The 18,514-nt window shown below is 50.3% G+C and overlaps 2 protein-coding genes across 7 annotated transcripts in view; one reads left to right on the plus strand and one right to left on the minus strand.

Moving 5' to 3' along the window:
• The window catches only part of LOC135917460 (cysteine-rich motor neuron 1 protein-like), a 179,168-nt gene that overhangs the window by 155,199 nt on the left and 5,455 nt on the right, over window positions 1–18,514 (minus strand). The window lies entirely within an intron of this gene.
• LOC135917461 (nuclear transcription factor Y subunit gamma-like) overlaps window positions 1–18,514 on the plus strand; it is a 496,387-nt gene that overhangs the window by 125,429 nt on the left and 352,444 nt on the right. For 4 of the 5 annotated variants that reach the window (XR_011507364.1, XR_011507365.1, XR_011507363.1 and 1 more), the window contains exon 2: window positions 17,390–17,455. The exons of the other annotated variant lie outside the window; for it this stretch is intronic. The gene's annotated coding sequence lies outside the window, so the exon portion shown is untranslated. The remainder of the gene's footprint in view (window positions 1–17,389; window positions 17,456–18,514) is intronic. 5 annotated transcript variants of the gene reach the window in all.

Raw genomic sequence — 18,514 nt, forward strand, 5'->3', positions numbered from 1 at the left:
GCCGGTGCGGTGCGTCCAGCCCATGGAGTGGCTTGGAGAAAAGCTACAGACCCTTTCATAATGCAAACGGCGCAGCCCTGGTAAGAAAAGGGTCTAATACACACGTGTATACACACTACGTCGTTAGTGCTACCACACACGCGCCCGAGCGTAGGCGAAGCCGTCCGCGCGGTGGTACGTTAAAAAAAAAAAAGTCTCCTTTCTTTCTTTTTTTTTTACTCGAGAAACACGAAGAGAACAGACAAGCGAGTATAGAAAGAAAGTAGCGATAGTGAAAGAACAGTCGGTGGGAAAGAATTAAGCGCGGTGATAAATGCTCTCTTAGCGCGCGGCGGCGGCGTCGCCCCTGAAAACGCTGCCCACCGCTAGAGAGAGAGAGAGAGAAGGAGATTCTTGTTGATGGGAAGGAAAGGTATGGGTAAAGTGCAACCCACCGCCAGAGGAGCAGCCCTCGCGCGCGCGCGAGGGAGAGAGTGTGTTTACAAACGTTTGTCGTCATGCAACGGCGACCGTCGCACCGAGGTGGGTGTGTCACCTTCTTTGGTCGCCCGCGCGCGTTCGCCACGCATCCTTGGGTGGCGGCGCTGTTCGACTCCTCGTCGACGTGGGTGTTTTATGTGTGCTTTGTGCCGCGCGCCACGATTTGTTTTCTCGCGTTGCCCTTGCCGTTGCAAGGTCGCGACTTCTGTGGGGCACGTGGACGGCCTAATTAATGTGTATACAGAATTTTGTGTTTTGACGTTTGTGTACGTCTAGAGTTGTGTGTGTGTACGGGAAGTGGGCGGTTCGCGCTACCTATACACACACAACTCTAAACGTATACAAACTCTCTCTGTTCCTCCCTCTCTTATACGTAGTATGGGCTGTACCTTCTCGCACACTCTTGCCAGGGAGAGAGGGAGAGAGCAAATGATAAATGAAAGGTACGGAGGTCAACCAGGACTGAGCCCGGTTGGCTACCCTGCACTTGGGAAAGGGAAAAGGAAGCGGAGCGAAGGAGGTTAGGGAGTCCTGACTGAAGTCGCGGTTCTTCTTCAGACATGTCGGACCAACTGGCCCGAAATTCCCCCCTCTTGAACATTTCGCTGGCTGTGGGAAAACTATTTTCGCTCACAGCTTCGGCTATGTGTAAGGCGCGGTAACGGCATGGCAAAAGTCAGTTGGCTGGCTTTCGTTCATGAAACACCGGCTGCAGTGTCCCCGGCTTCGTTAGAGTCCAAACTTTTATTCCTTGCCTTGACCAGAATTTAAATTTACCACGCCGTTTCTTGTTTTTGCTTATTTAGGTAGAACAAATTTAATTGCACCCTCTAATTATTTTATGTAAAGGATGCGCTTCGTTCAAACACGAAAATAAGCCAGTACAAACCTTTCAAAATGGCCGCCGTTCTATACGCAACCCCCCTCTACCCCCACTCTCGAAAAAAAAAATTCCTGGGTACGGCCCTGGGAATGCTAACGCTTTCATCTCGCTTTTACCGCTGAATCGCCACAGAATTTTCATTTTCGTGTCCTTTCTTTCCGGCTTACCACTCCTCTCTCTCCCTCTAAGGGTGCCTGTAGTTTAGAGAGAGAGAGAGAGATGCAAATGAGAGAAAGGCAGGGAGGTTAACCAGACTTAAAACCTCCGGTTTGCTACCCTGCACTAGGGGAAGGGGAAGTAAAGACGGAAAGAGCGTGACAAAAATAAAAGCGTGAGAAAAAAGAATATGAAAAGGGACGAAATGGGGTCATTATACTCTTTCTAATAGGCCACTGTCACGTAGAAAAGTCAACAAAGCCTTGACCGACTTTTGCTGCGACGACAGTCCACGTCGGCATTCCAAAACTGACTGTTCTGAAAGTGGCCTGCCTGTAGTTTAAACGGGTGATATACTAATACAGGTATATTTGCTTTTCTCTTCAGTGCGCCCCTTTAAATTTCGCCGCCTTGTTCGACATTTACCGGAGGACGCGAGAACAACAAATTTTTGTAGACCGCCTCAAGCTGTGACGCGTTCGCCTACCTTTTTTTTTTTAATCGGTAACCGATTACTTTTTTTCTTTCTTCCTTTTCCTTTCCTTTGTTTTTTCTTGTTGCTGCCGGCTGTTTCCTTGCTTTCGTCGTCGGACTTGATGGATGGTCCCTTCACTGCACCGCGACAGTACAACTCTAATGATCGCGGATAAGAAGACGCGTTCTTCGTGTTTCACTTTACGCTTTCGTTTTATCTGTCTCCCGATGAAAAAGAAAAATGTTAGCGAATGACTGCGCCCGTCAGCGAAACAATGATACCTTTGTTCGAACCGCAGCGCCGGAAAAATAGGCGACAGAAGGAGATTCCGCGCAGCTGCGATTTCGGGCCATTAATAATGCCGGGTGTTCTGTCGCCTCTCTATATAATCTTTCATTTCTTTTTCCTCTATAATTGGCGGTAGTGAAACTTTGCTTTCGGTAGGTAATTAATCACGGCACGGCAAACAGAGTCGCACGTCGTTGGTTTTTTTTTTTACGATGTTTATCTGCGTTGTTTCAGACGCGCGAATGACTCGCAAATGAGGTTGAACGATACGAGAGGACAGACAGTGCTGGGGCGACACTCGGACGTTATCTGTACCTCGTCGATGCGTAAGGAGATAACCGCCCGCGCGTAATTGGGAAAGTGCATGGGACGAAAGCTCGTCTCCGTATATCTTGAAGGTCGGTTGCTCCTGCAGTCTCCTGCGACGATTACTTTCTCCTCTGTTCGCATCACACTATGCACCGCTTTCGAAATGTCTGCCCTCACCCCCTCTCAATCGAGATCGATCGTGCAGGGATTTCAATCAAGGTGATACGGTATTACAGTACTGTGACTTCTTGGGCTTTTTCTTTTCTTTTCCTTTGTTTTTCCCCCTTGTTTTCATCAGCCGGTTTTCTGGAAACCCAGCGCTCCCCATTGGTCCAGTCGTCGCTTAAACCGAGCTTGAACAACTATCACTATAGCGTCTACCGAGTTTTTGTGAAACGAACGATCAAACAAACGAACGATCAAACAAACAAGCAAGCAAGCAACAAGAAGATGGCTATGTCTGTGATGAGAGCCTGCCACTGTGTAGCAACAGTAAAAGGAGTTCAGATTCTGAAAAATCGCCCTATAGAGCAAACCGATTCCCTCCTGTTCCATCTTTTTTTTTTTCTTCTTTCGCAAGAACCTGGGGGTCGTGCTTTTGCAAGCACGCGCGGCGGTGCAAGACGCGTGACTAAGTTATCGCAAGAAGCGAGCGGGCTGACCGCGCGGACACCGCGGCAGCGTTATACTAGATACGCCTCGTCGCGGTCATTTAAATATAGCACCCCCCCCCCCCCCCTGCTTGCAGGGTTGTTGTCGCCACTGCACTGGGGGCTGGCGACTAGACGGACAGACGCAGTGCTTTGCAGAAGGCTGATCTTGCAACACGGACGGCGCGCACGCATATATATATATATATATATATATATATATATATATATATATATATATATATATATATATATATATATATATATATATATGCTACGTGCGAGAGACTCTGGAACGCGCACGACTTGGTGTGCTTATAGTCTGCTTAGTCAACGTCTGTACAGCGGCTGGCACGCGTAGACAGTCTCGTATAGACGGACCTCGCTCCCTGCAAGCTCGCAGTGGACGAAGGTCGTGCGCTAGCTTAACTAGTAAATCTTATAACCGGCTAACGTTAACGCGCGAGCCGTCATCGGTCGCCGTGCGCAGTATTGAGGGGGGGGGGGAGGGAGACGCCTAGCGGCGATGACGTCATCACGGGAGCGTTGCGGAACGCGTGGCGGACCTATCGGTGTAAAATAGTTTAGACCCTTAACGGCGAATAAGGCTGCAAGTCATCGGGGTATAATTCGCACCCTTATACTTACACCCCAGGGGTGCGGAGGTCGGAGTTACAGGCCCAGTGTAAGGGTGTGCGTAATATATATACATACCGATTTACAGCCGTGTTCACTTTAGGGGCGATAATTATACGACACAGTAGGATTGTGGGAAAATGGTATGAAAAGGGGTAAATCAAGCGCATCGTCCCCCCCCCCCCCCTCCGCTTTTCCAATATCGATCGATATGTTCAGGAATGCTGTACATTGCCCCTTCGGCTAACTGTTGAACTTCGCCGCAATGTAACAGCGTAACGCGACGGGAGAGCATTATAGAAAAAAAAAATTTAAGATATTTCACAAGGCCAGCCTAACTTCAACAACTTTAAGTTAGCAACGTCGAGAAGGTACAGACTCTTAATAACATTCGTATTCACGGCACTTCGTCGGACCGTCATTGCTGCGTTACAGTAGAATTTCGGTAGGATTAAAGCGCCGCTGTAACGCGACAGGAAAGTTACGAATAAGTGCCGTAAGTATGCATGCTATTAGAAGGGCGTACATCATCTAGGTTGCTCACTGAAAGTTGTCGAAATCCGAGCGGCCTCTTGACATATCATCATTGTTGAAACTGCTGCTGCACGGAGTTACGCTGGTGCAATGCGGCGAAGTTTGACAGGTGGCCGCAGGGAGCAGTTAACGTCCAAAATTCCTGGGCACGTCCAAGGTACGTACAGCACGACCTGTGTGCACCTCCTTCTTAAGACGAATGAAAACTCGCCCGCAAGTACGCGCAGGCGCATTTGCAGAAGCAAATTCCGTTTTTGGTCTCGCAGCAGGACATATCGAGTTGTAAACGCCCTCGCATGCGACTTACATCGCAACTTACACGCTGGAATGAAACGGTGATTCAGCCGTTGTCCAAGCGAGCGACTTCTTTCGGGCGCCGAGCCGCGGTTCGTGCGCAATCAGAGAGAGAGAGAGAGAGAGAGAGAGAGAGAGAGAGAGACAGAAAGCTGAGCACACATGTTCTTCCGGCGTGAATGCGAAGAGTCCCTTGTAAGCGGCTAGCGCGGCGACTCCCTCGGGGTTCGGAAGAGAAGAATGAAAAAAAAAAAGGACCGCTGCTCGAAGCTGAAAGAAAGCCGGGACACGATAACAGCTGGAGCGACCTTTTATGACTCACCCAGGCGGGATGGCGTATACATAGTATTACATGTACTACGCGCAAAACGGCCGGTCTCCCAAGTGACGTGTGCCGAATACTTGGCATTTTTTGCGCTTTCTCAGGCGGCTTCGCCTTTAGGAACGCGCGCGCGCGCGCGACTGTGATGTCAGCTGCTAGGCGATCACGTGAGCGTGTGTGCATGTGGCGTGAATAGTGTGTAGGTAAGTGCGTCGAGCCGAGAGGAGATTATAACCTAATCTCCAGCTGTGTTATGTAAGTCTGTGAGACTCGCGTTCTCTTCTTGCAGCTGAGAAATTGAACTTGACGCATAGCGTCCGGCTATTATTTCCGAAGCAGCAGAAGCCGAAGTAGAAGTAGCGCTCGTTTCTTCAAGTATTATTTCTGAGCACCGAGCGAACAGAAATGAAGCGATTCTGTCTCCTCGACCGAGGTGCCGAGCGAAAGAGAGCGTAGTCGATGACCGCGAAGAATTTGGGTGGTGTTAGGAAATTGGGAAACTTGAAGGCATTGGAGATGGATGGGTTCAGGTGACGCAGGACAGGGGTATATATGACGACTGCTGGGAGGATAGGCCTTCGTCCTGTAGTGGATGTAAAATGCGACTAGTGATGCTTAGTACGAATCAGTGACGTAGAGTTCGACAAAACAGGCAGAACTCGCTCAGGTTGACAGAAACGCATCTTCGGGTTACGACTTATATTCGGACTTACCGTAACGAAAATGAAGACATAACTGGACTCTATTCGGACTCGTGTTGACTTAGATCTGAGCAAGCCAGCTGGCTCCCTCAGGCTAAATCAGGTACGCAAAAATCACCGGCTCAGCTCGACTCACTCAGCCTCGGACGCGATCGCACCCTACGCGGACTCGCTTTGACTCTCGTCGAGTCACTTAAAACTCGCGCGCGTCAGAGCTCGCTCGAAAGCACACTGACAGAGTGTAGATCAACTCTTCTAACTGAGGTCGCCGACGCACGGTCGGAGCAAAGCAGTGAAGCGTTGCAGGGGAGCCCTCCTAATCACACGGCAAACTTTACGAAGCGAAGTTCTCAAGGCAGGGATGAAGGGAAAGAGAAAAGCAGGAGGCAGGGAGGTTAACCTGAATAACGTCCGGTTGGCTACCCTACACTGGGGGAATGGGAAAGGGGAAAGTAAGGATGGCAGGGAGAGAGAGGAGGAATAGAAAGAAGGAAATTAGCGGTGCGTTCGCTGACGCGTGTGGTGTAATAGTAATTGCACTAATAGTCACGGACGTTCACACAAGCCCGTCGTCCTCAAGAAGCACAAAACTTCTCGAGGCAAAATACATCGAGGTCGTGCAGAACGGACGCTTCCCGTATTGTGGAGCTCAGTCAAGCGATGTTCTGCGGAGTCGGCATGGCCCCAAGCGCGTACGGAGGAACGCGTGTACAGGTGGATGGGCGGACGCACATGGCAAGTGCGACGATCACTGCTTATTTATTCATCGCGAGCACACGGACATTTACGGAGCTTAAAAATGGTCGATGTAGAATCTAGGGTGAACGTCACGAGGTACAGAACCATGACGTGAAAGAGGAAATGATTCAGCCCTACAAGACTACCTCGCCGCAGGCGGTTGCGGTCTTCTTGCGCTAGCGAATTGTGAGTCCGCTGGCGTGTCGTCACAACTCCCAAGCTATGCGCCTCGTGTCATCTATGGGGAACGCTTCCCGTTGTCCCTTCCTGATGGCCTATGGTGGTGAAACGATCTGCTTCCAAATGGCTTCGTGCGCAAACCTGCCTCCCTCTGTAGTGTTGATCTACACTCGAAGTACGAAGCGGAGTGCTGGGAACACCCCCCCCCCCTTTTTTTTGCGGGTGTATATTATCGGATACAGTCAGCTGGCGCAAGACAGCAGCAATTGTAGATTGCTGGAAGATGCCTTCGAGCTGCAGTGGGCATAAACTAGGCTGATCGAGGTGGTGGTGGTGGTGGTGGTGGTGGTGGTGGTGATGATGATGATGATGATGATGATGATGATGATGACGACCTGAGCAGGAAGCTCACGTACACGGAACTTCATATACGGCGTATTACTTGCTTATCCGGTTATAACGGGGTTTTTACTCTGAAAGATGTCGAATTCCGCCATGTCGGAGTTCGAGTCAATAGGAGGAGGCCTGCATATAGCCCGCCCACCTTGTGGGCCGATCAGTGATGACCGAGACGGCGCATTCCGATAGAGTTTACAACTCTCCTTATAACTCTCCTCGCAATAGCCTCTGCACTCCTATACAGGATCTAGACGGCTGGTTGTGGAAGCCGTCTCTCGTACACGTTGGAGGGTTATGAGACTGCTACTTATATAGGTGGTGCCTTTTGCATCGCAAAGCGGTACCCGAAAAAAGGGGTATACGGGAACAAAGCAAAGCTACAGCCACGAAGCAGCCAACATCACGAGGAACAACTCGAAGGAGCCAGGCACTGCCAACGGCGTGGTGAAATCTGTCCAGTGGTGACACGTTCCCAGCGTGCCGTGAGGTCTGTCTCGAGTTGACAACGAAGACTTTCGTCCTGCTACTAACAGCGCAAAATGTAGACAAGAGACGAGACAAGAAGACACCACAAGCGCTGATTTCACATGATGTGCGATCACGTGACTGCGACACGTGTGGGCAATGGTTATAAGAAGCCGTGTTTCTTTCGGAATAAACGTTGTTGAAAACAGCGCTTGTGGTGTCTTCTTGCCTCGTCTCTTGTCTACATTTTGCGCTGTTACTAGGAGGATGGGAAACCAACAAGCCCAAGCTGCTATTCTAGCGGAAGACTTTCGACCATGCCATTTGCTCACGGATAGCAGGCAGTCCAGACGTGATCGACTCGATCGTCTGCAACGACTTCGTACGTCTGTCTCGCCATATGGAAGTATCGCGCCCTGCTTTCACACGGTATGTTTATCTGTCTCTCACGCAGGGATATATATATCAAAAACCGAGAAGACGCCTTGTATCGTCATCGATGTCGAGGAGACGAGGGGCTGGTCGGTCGGTGGGACGAGAACGTGCCGATGCAACAACGGCAAGGCAACATGGAAACTCGAGAGAGTGAGAGAGAGAGAGAGAGAGACGCTGTTTTCTGCCTTGCGCCGGCGAACAGGCAGTGATTTATTGCCGGGAAAACAATAGGCCTTCTTTTTTTTTTTCTTCTTCTTCTGCCGCGTCTCCTTTCAGGCTTTGGTAGGCGTCCTTCGATACACGAAGAGAAAAGGAGAGGAGAGCGAAACAGAGAAATAAAAATAATAATACGAGAAGCTGAGTCAGAGAGAGAGAGAGAGAGAGACGACAGAGGCGTTCTACGCGCACACACATACACACACTTGGCGCTTGTTTCATATGCTGCGAGAGAGAGCGAGATAGATAGAGAGAGAGAGAGAGAGAGACGACAGCGGCGTTCTCCGCACACACACACACATACACAACACACACTTGGCGTTTCATATGCTGCATGCGGCGGGGAAGGCGCTCGTTCTCTGTGCCTGCTGCACGACGTGAGGGCATGCTCGGCTTCCAGCTCCACGAGATGGATTGCGTAACCGACACGACTTTGAACAGTGCTCCTCCTTTGATCTGGACCAAAAATTCCATCTGTGCCGGGTTTTCACGTTCGTTGCGCTATACATTGTTGCCTTATGTGTGTGTGCGTGTCTCTTTGCGTGTGTGTATTCGCGCGTGCGCGCGTGCGTGTGTGTATTTGCAGTCGCTCAGAAACTGTATGCACAACATCTGGGATAGAGACAATAACGTCCCAACCTGTCAGGCATCTCCCGTTCTTTCCTTTCTTTGTTTCTTTCTTCTTTTTTTTTCAGGGACGTAAGAATGAAGTATTCTGTGTCAAGGACCGCGGCGGTCCGAGGGCGACCGAGCTGTGCAGGGAAGCTGCGGCGTCTTGGGTTCTTTCTCTTTGCCCCCGAGCCCTGCTGCCACTGGGCACGAGGTGGAGGTTTCGAACCACATCCGCGGTTGGTCGCATTGCGACACCAGGGGCGGAAATCACTAATGTTAAGTATGATGATCAAGGGAACGCGACGTCATTTAGGCGTCACTGTGCGTTATAACACAATTCGTTGTATACACGTTTATGTCGACTAGATGGGCCGACAGTGGTGAACATTACCTGCCGCGGAAGCTCAGCGCTTATGGTGACGTTTCGCTGCTTAGCTCGAGGGTCCTGGGTTCGATTCCTACCGCCGCACAGGCCACGTTTCGACGTGGCCTGTGCACAGATTGCAAGAACGTTCGTGTGCTTGGCTAAAGTTAACGGACACACACACACACACACACACATATATATATACATATATATATATATATATATATATATATATATATATATATATATATATATATATATATATATATACATACACACACATGATTCACCGCCCATGACGACGAGTATAGGAGACAGTGTGCGTTACAGCACAATATGTGGCTTCCGAATTTCAAGTTCTAGAGAATAAAAGAAAATCGCATAGTGGAGTATAGTGTCCCGAATAACCAACACGGGAAGATATGAGGGACGGCATTACGGGGGAGGGGGTCTCGAAATGTAGTTTGTCCAGTGCTGTTCAACGCGGAATTAAATATAAGCGTGCGTGCGTTTTTTTTTTTTGCATTCTACATGTCCCCAATTCCGAATGCTGCCGCAGCGGCGAGCGAATCGAACCCTCGAGCTCGTGTTCATCAGCAGAACGCCGCAACCGGCGTACTTGCAATTTTATCAGCCGGCCGTGTTCTTGGAGCAATGCGTAACACCACGCGATAGCGAAGCTATCACAAAAAAATAATAGTAATAAAAATAAAAGGTAGAGGAAAAGGGCGCAAATAACGCGAGTTTTACCGCTTTACCTCCGGACCGCAATCTCTTCCTTTTTGAGCCAGGCCGCGGCATTAGCTGGCTCAGTGAACAGTACGTACGGCGAGCGGCGGATGACCGGAGTTTCTTCGGTATCTCTCTCTCTTCTATTTCTTTTTTTTTTCATCATCGCACTCCCAGCCGATGATGTCATGCATGACGTCATCGACGCCGCGCGAATGCTCCGCAAGCTTGCGGAAAGGGAAGGAAGTGTAAACAAAGCGAGCGAAAGGGGGCCACGGATGGTCCGGACGAGTGGAAAGAAGTACGGGTTGGGGGCCCTGCCGGGAAGGAAACATCGTCTCTCTCTCTTTCTCTCTCACGATGCGCAATGTTGGAGCAACACAGCGCGCATGGCGCTCGGGAGGTTCTTCCGACGCTGGCGAGCGTGACGTGTCCGCATAACGAACTGCCCGTTTCTTCCAAAGGAAAACAAATTGAACGACTCTTCGCTAACTAGAAAACAACCGAACTGTGCTTTACACTCCGTCTCTCGCAAGTCGCTCGCGGCACTGTGGAAGCTGTGGTTCTAACATGTCACCTATCGCTGTGACGTCTCGTGAGCCAAGCAAAAATAGAACTCTTAAACCCCACCAACTACTACGCAGTTACGCCCGGAACTACATTCCATTGCGCAAGAAAAGGACTTTCAGCACATGCGCCCATTGGCCAGAAGCAAGGCCGAATGCCCCTCGAGATATGTGTTCATCCGCGCCGCTGCCGTCGTCGTCTGCTCGCCGTGTGCAGTCATTAGCGGTATACGCATACGATGCGCATGCGCAGAAGTCCTAACGTGTCACTCATCGCTGTGACATCTCGTGTACCAAGTGCAATGTAGAACTCTTAAATCTTACCGACAACCAAAGTTAGGCCCGGAACTACATTCCGTTGCGCAAGGTTGTTACCCGTGCACGCCTCGCACCTTCGGTAATGCTGCAGACGACTGCGAGACGGGAGTGAAGTTGGCTCCTGGGGAATCTGCAAGAATGGAGCTTCCGCGCATGCGTCACCTTGTGAATTCCCCGAATGATAAGTTATAGCCCGCAAAGAAGCTTCGCGTCTCCTTATCACATTCTTAAGAGAGACTGGTTTTGATGGGCATGCCGTAAAACACCGCAGTGATATCGGATGAGACGTTCGGGCGGAGGAATTGCCGGCCTTGATCGGCAGGCTAAACCACCCGCCTGCTGCTATAACCCACCAGCACCACATCCACCACAGCTGGTATAGCTTCATCGCGGTGTCCTAAGCGGAAACACAGGAGAAACATGACTAACAGCGGCGCTATTTTCTTTATACGAACAATGCCTTATGTGCCGTTGCGCTAAATTCAACCGCGAGCAATTCCGAAACTATACCCCGACTCGTTCGTTCTTTCGTTTCCAGGTTTACACCTGCGTTTGTGACAGCCGCTTTATCTCTGCACCAAAACGTGTGCACTTGTTACTATACCGGGTGGGCTCCTTGTTTATTGACGGTCCAAAATGTTTAAAAATTGTCTTTAGCAGATGCACATTTCTAAGTCTTATCTGAGGGGGAAAGAGACAAAGATTGCTACGTTTTAAATGCCCATGCACCCGCTCTAGTAGACGTCGCAGCTGCGCTATAGATCGTCTCAGTAATACGAATACGAGTGTGTATGCTTTTTAATATAGTTGAGAGTTGTCAAGAATGGCGAGCTGCGAAACAAGATTGCCACACAGTGACGACAGGGCGACACGACGCGCACCTCTCCCTCTCCGTCGCTGCAGCTGGGAGGCGTTCAAAGAAGCGGCCTTTGCGCTGGAATCCGCCGCCTTCCACCCGCCCCATCGACATTGTGACGGAACTAGTTCGGCGTGTGTGAACTATGATTCCGGAGTTCCCCAACGCGGAGCTGATTTGACACGCATGGACAAGCTGCCGTGGGGACAACGTATTTTGGTGCGTCTCACGCTTCGGCACCCCGCCAACGCCGTCGTCGGGCATCAGAGCGCGGTTGCCTTTGTGTACGTAAACTGATCTGCAGAGCAGCGGCGAGTTGGTGATGAGTAAACGAACAGTCGCCGCGTCGTATGACCGGCGGATCGAGTGTATAAAAACTGTGGTTGTGCGAATGCTGAGAACACTTCTCTTGAGCAGTCATGTTAGACTGAGTCACTTCTCTCATGCAGTCATGCTGGACTGATACTCTTTTTCTCAAGCACTCATGTTAGACTGAGTTAATTTCTGTAAATAAACCCCTTTTCCTCGTTCTCGATGAGAAATAGTTCTTCACTTCATCAACGATCTCAGCGTAAATAAGTTGGACGACGGCATGGGCCAGCTACCTCCGAATTCATGCCGTACTCCAATCTTGGCAAAGGACCACGGACGATGGGATTGAGCCCCCAATCCTGACAGAGTTCAGCGCTGTCCTGTGTCTTTCCTGTTTCTGTCGTCCTGCGCTGCCACTTCAAGATTTTCAACCAGTACCAACTCGCCCAAATGTCGGATTATTCTAGTCAGCCTCCAGTACACTGTACTCTAGAAAGTCAGTCCACACAGCTGTAGGTGTTCCTCGCGAGAGGCTGCGATGTTATTTTCAAATGACATTGTCCCTTTGAACCGGTACACGCACGCACACTGATATTTTCTTCGGGGCATTGATATTATTTTAGCGTTGGCAGATGATCAGAGATGTGAAGCTAACACCATAGACTTCTCTAGAAACATTTTACTCGGGAGAACTCGGGCACTTGTTTTTAGGAGAGCTTGCAAGTATGGCGACAATGATGCGACGTGCATGGACTGCGTATAAACTTGTCCTGTTGGCTTCAAGCGGCTTTGCGACTTTGCAAAGAGATCTTTTTTTTTCAACGAAAGTATCGCGTTATCAATGAGACAATTAGTGATGTTCACGAATGTATCTATAGGTTCATTGCCATGTTCTGTTAAAAAAAAAAAGCTGTACGAGTGCATGGAAACTTGAAGGGGTCAAGCGTCATAAACAACGCCATGCCACACGAAGAGCTAAAGCCACAAGTGCGAAAATTAGCCGCATCCATGTACTGCATACCGCCATTTCCAAGTTACAGACAACCGATCACAGCGCCAGAGTTCCCTCTAGCGGTGGAGCCACCAGGTGGCGTCACCACTCCAGCCACTCACGTTTACGCCTCCGCCCATCCGGCAATCCACCTAAATCGCCTGCGTTTGACGGAGTACGGGGCGCTAAAACTCTCTAATAGAGTTTTAGTAGAGCGTAGGCAAAGCCCTTGCGTACGCTAGAATCTAGCACATCCCAAGTGCGCACGCGCAGAATGTTGTCTTGAGCTTCGAAGGCAACGCACGGACGTTAACCTTTCGAATTTAACGGTGTGCGCATTGGGTATCGCTAGCGTAACAAGATGGCGGGGCCCACTCCTCGTCACTCGTTCTTCGTCGAGACATCTAATTTCGAGGAAAAGTATTAGCGACGTTCTGTGATCATTATTGAGAAGAACACACTGTTCCGACGCGGTCAGGCCCAGAGAAAAGACGCCACCGTTGCCGCGAGAGAGACATAGGAAAGGGGAAAGGCAGGGAGGTTAGCCAGAGGGGAAGATCCGGTTTGCTACCCTACACCGGGGAGAGAGTGGAGGTAAAGCGGTAACAAAGTATAGATAAAGAAAGAAAGGAGCATAGACATACAATCACAGTCGGTTGCTGTCACCGCAGAGCACAGCAGCACTATAAACATCTGTTCAGGCTTACAGCCGCTTGTCCGATTCTGTTGCCTTCAAAAACTGCAACCGTTGCCGCGAAATCGCTTTTATGTCTATTACCAGATGGCGCCACAGCATTTAGCGTTGGTCGTGGGGGAACGTTCGGCTACTAAACGTGTATCGTCGAGAACGCGCGCGTATAGCGTGACCGCAGCCGTATTGCGGGAATCAACGCGAATACTCCGAAAGGCTAAACCAAAACCGCCTGTGATGCGGTCCGCCGCCGCGTTCGACGGAAGCGGCCGAGCAGGTGGATAAAAATCGAGCGCTTCGGGAGCGCGTCGCTGCTCAAGCGCGACGTCGCGGCATGCGGCTTCTCGAAGCGCACTGAAGCGCGAAGCGGCTCGGCATCGCGAAAAAACAGCCGACAACACGATCCGCTTTTGAGATAGCGTCCCTGCGTCCCTGCACGCCGTTGTTCTCGCCCATACTCGTTGTTTTCGACGCTCAAGTAGTCGAGCGCGATCCTTTACGTTGATGCCGTCGAGGGAGGCTAGCGTGCATAAATAATCTCGGGAGAGCCGTGATAACAGGGAGCTTGAGATGTAGGAGATAACACAGAGTTCACGGACGCCGTCGGCGATGCTTGACAAAACAATGCAAACGGAGTTCAACATAGGAGGAGGAGGAGGAGGGGGAGGAGGAGGAGTGTTGCTAGCTGGAGGCAGGCAGACCCCCTTGGAAAAGATGCCGAGATGGATGGATGGATGGATGGACGGATAAACGGACGGTTGAATATATGAGCATTTCCTTTGAGACGAGCTCGTTATTTCTGTCCTTTCTTGCGCGCTTAATCGGCCTTCCATACACGTCGGTCGTGTTAACGGAACATCGAACCTGACAATAAAAAATGTATTGCCCTAGAATCTACTACGTTGCGTCGCCTATACACCAGCCGTCTTTTAGCATATTCTCTACCGGAGATTCGCTGATCTTTCTTCTACTATATACACTTCAACCCAAGGCCTCGGGCAGGGTTCCTATACGGGTTCGTCGACCTCTGGATGGACGCTGCGACAAACAATATAGGTATGTTCTATGCTTTCTCGTCGCATTTAGAACGCACGTTCAGATACCTATGTGTAACTGCCGTTCACCTTTGAAAGAGAGCCTAGCCAGCTGGATTACACTCACAGCTTGATGACCTTGCTCTGCTAATGTAAATGCTGGGCTAATTGAAAAATAAGAAGGCATTCGTTCCAAGCTAAAGTGAATTACCTTCGGCTGAGCATTGGTACCACGTTCCCCCATTAAATTTGCCTAGGCGTTCGTGTCTCATACTGAAACCAGTGACGGAAAGGCTAATCTGTAAGGCTCAAACAGTTTCAAACATTGCTAAATTGCTTGACGCTAGGTAAATACGCGAACCCAATTGGCTGCCCCCCCCCACCCCCATGTTTACCTCAAGTACACGTGTTGCATGTGCGATACGTTATATTGAACTAAATGTTCGGGCCACAGTTGTATGCGTGCCTACGGATGAAGAAATTTTCTTGTGATCTACACAGACTATATGCGTTTGAGTTTGACAGCGTGCGTAACATACGCCTTTTAAATTATCGGGTAGTCACCGACTGTAGGTAGCTTAATGGTGAATCGTCGCAAAGCGTAACGCGCAGGATGTGGTCCTGGCGCCCACGTGCCGCAAGTAGTCTCCGACTTTCACTTCCGTTTTCCTTGTGGTATAAGCGTAGAGCTTTGGCACGTCTAATATTCCAGTATACCCAATGGTGTTGGCGTAACACCGGGCGCAACCGGATGGTGCCAGCGACATCTAGCGACACTTCGTTTAACCACAATGCCACATAGAAACGTTTCCGTGTCCCTGTCCCACAAGTGTTCTAAGAGACAGTGAGAGAGAGAGAGAGAGAGAGAATGTGTAATGCCCCTTAAACTTCCTAAAGTAACGACACTCTCCTCTTCCGCCTTTCCTCCTCGTTTCTCTCCTTCGCGCTCCCTCCTCGACCGTGGCGCCGCCTACACCGCTCGAGCGTAGCAACGGCGCCAACATGCGCTCCTGGCCAACTCCGTAGACGCTTCTCGAGCGAAAATGGCGCTGAAGCACGGCGCGAGGGCCCACGTGATGCCATTAGGCCAATAGCGACGCGGCATCGGCCTCGGCCAGAGCGCGCGGGGAGGAGGCGGTATTCTTCAAAGCGTGGCGCTACTTCACGAAGTTTAAGGGGCTTTAACAATGTATTCACATTGACGCCGCCGCCAAAAAATTTACACCGGCGGCGAAGTAATGTACCACTTGGTTACTGTAATAATATCTCTGTGTTCCTCTGGTTGCGCACTGCGTCACCAGGTGGCGCCACCAACCCGGCCGCTCCCATTTACGCCTTCGGTAACCCGCTAACGGTGACAAGTGTATGCGGGTGAATTAAAACCTCTTTCATTTCAATGAACAATGTCGGTTAATTTCCCTTATGCCTTCTCTGGTTTCTTCGTCTGTTTACTTTAGCACAAGTTAGCACTTGAATTTTCCTGGTCAATCGGGAACCGTTCAATACACCTGCCCTGTCTTTACGATTGTGGCTATCGCAGACCAATGGCCTGCATTCTCTAAGGATATCTTCCTTCTTCGATTGTATCAATTTCTTATCATCCGTCCCGCCGACTGGCCGATCCCGGCGATAGCTGGGACGCGGAATCGTGCAAGCCAATCACTGAAATATAGAAAAAGTGAGGAGGAGGCGGGGCGGTTCTTACATAATACGGCAATGCGGAGGTTGTGGGTTCGGCTGCCACCAGCGGCAAGTTATGCTTTTGTCCACTTTCATTGTTTCCCTTTTTAACGCGACAGCGTTAAGGAGCTCGTGTCGCAGAAAAGCCGGTGTCGTTGGCGTCGGCGGCGTTGGCCGTGAGCGATAAATCCCGGCAGGCACTTAATGAATATTTCTTACTTCCTGCATCTAAATTTCAACCACAGCTAATTCCCCCGATGTCTTCCTTGGTCTCATTGTCAGTTGGCTTCATAGCGTCATGATTTTAACGTACATACATACATACATACATGTATACATACATGCATACATCATAAACTCACACACATACATGCATATCCCATGTGAGAGGCTGTCTACACTTCAGAAACACTTTTGACCCATTTTGACAATCCTAATGCGAACGCATTTAAAGAGAAGACCAGAAACAGTTCGAGAACGGGGGGTGACACTTGGGTCAACGCCGCAGCAGCCGAGCGCGTTCCATGCATTCCGGAACTCTACGCGCTCGGCTGTGCGATCCCGAGCTCGCGCGCAGCGGCAAATCATTAGCCGGAGCCCCCGAACCGTCTTCCAGCAGCACACTGGGCCAGGCCAGGCAAGCCCGCGCCGCCGGGGCACAGAGGAGCCGCTTTCTTCCTCTTCCTCCTCCTCCTCCTCCTCCTCCCCCCCTCGCCGTAGCCGTTGACGACAGCAGCGCGTGCCGCTGGGAACAGACGCACAGAAACGAGAGAGAGAGAGAGAGAGAGAGAGAGGAGAAACAAAGACGAAAAAGTAAACAAAAAGTTGCTTGGCAAAAGCGCATTCCACGCGGGCACGTGGTTCGCCGGTCGAGAGGCCAAGGAAGTGAAAGCTTCGATGGCTTTTGCAGAGAGCCCCGGCGTGCCGCTGCGTGTATGTATGTGTGCGTGCGTTCGTTGAAGCCACCCTCGAACTGTACGTGTATGCGATTACCGTCGGTGTCACAGCTGTTCTCGTTGTCAACAAAGACGCAGCAAGAAATCAATTATTTTCTTTATTTTTTTTTCCCTAGGGACACGCACTTGACCGGCGACGCGGAGCAGCAGGGGAGGAGCTGGGCAGGCCAGGCCGCATACACGTACGTACACAGAAAGTTCGGGAAAGGTGTAGACGAGTGCCCGGTGTAAACCCCCGTCCCCTACCCCTCCCTGGCTGCGCCACTCGTTGTCAAAACATTTTGATAATCAATTTCGTTTATCCTTGTGATACCAAAATGAAAAATAGAATGGTTCCACGAGCGAAACTGTTATCACCGCGTCGAGATCTACGGACGGAAAGCACCTACAACCCCCCTCCCCCTCCCTTGCGGTAACGATGTCCTAGACGTGTCTAATGAACACGACCGAGTCATTTCATAATTAGACCCTCTTCTCGAAACAAATGATAAAATAAAGCGCTTCCGAAGGGCCTGGAGAAAGAGGCCACGAAATTTTCTGTGTAGCAAGGTGACACCTCTCCTCCTCCCCCCCCCCCCGCTCACCCAGCTCGCCTCCTGCGAAGCAAAGGGGCAGCATATTCCGTTCATAATTGAAAGTCCGTCGGAATGTTTACCTATCCAGAATAGCGGCAGGCGGCGTGGTCGTCCGCACGCTAACGATCAAGTGTTAACGAAGTCCGTTCTGAGGCGGTGACTATACACGTCGCATTCGCATTCCGCTGCAAAATAATTTGCACCCTTCAGAGCGAATGAGGGTGTAAATGTGTCTATAACTCACACCCTTACACCCTTGTTCACTTTTAAGGTTGTAAGTTATTTTTATAGCGCAGTCCTTTTACTACGCAACAAAGCACGTGATCTCCCGGACTGACCGCATTCCACAGGGCAGTGCGATAACTCTCCGAAATTTAGACAAATGCGGGACACCAAGAATTTGTATTTTTACCATTACCTCAGTTCTTGGAGATTGGCTGAGAGAAAAAAAAGTTTAGTGTAAACGAAACTAATCAGAAACTACGACTCAGCCTTTCTGTTTCTCTTCGTTCGCTTTCTTTCTTTCTTTTATTTTTTCTTTCACCGGCGAACTGCAGTCCTGTCTATGCGGCCATATAAGTCTTACCCGGCCCTTCACATCTCCTCGCTATCACCGACGCTCTTCTTTCTCACGCAGTCGGTTGCACGGCGGTTGCCGAGGCGACG

Source organism: Dermacentor albipictus, chromosome 7 (genome assembly GCF_038994185.2).
Source record: "Dermacentor albipictus isolate Rhodes 1998 colony chromosome 7, USDA_Dalb.pri_finalv2, whole genome shotgun sequence".
NCBI lineage: Eukaryota > Metazoa > Arthropoda > Arachnida > Ixodida > Ixodidae > Dermacentor > Dermacentor albipictus.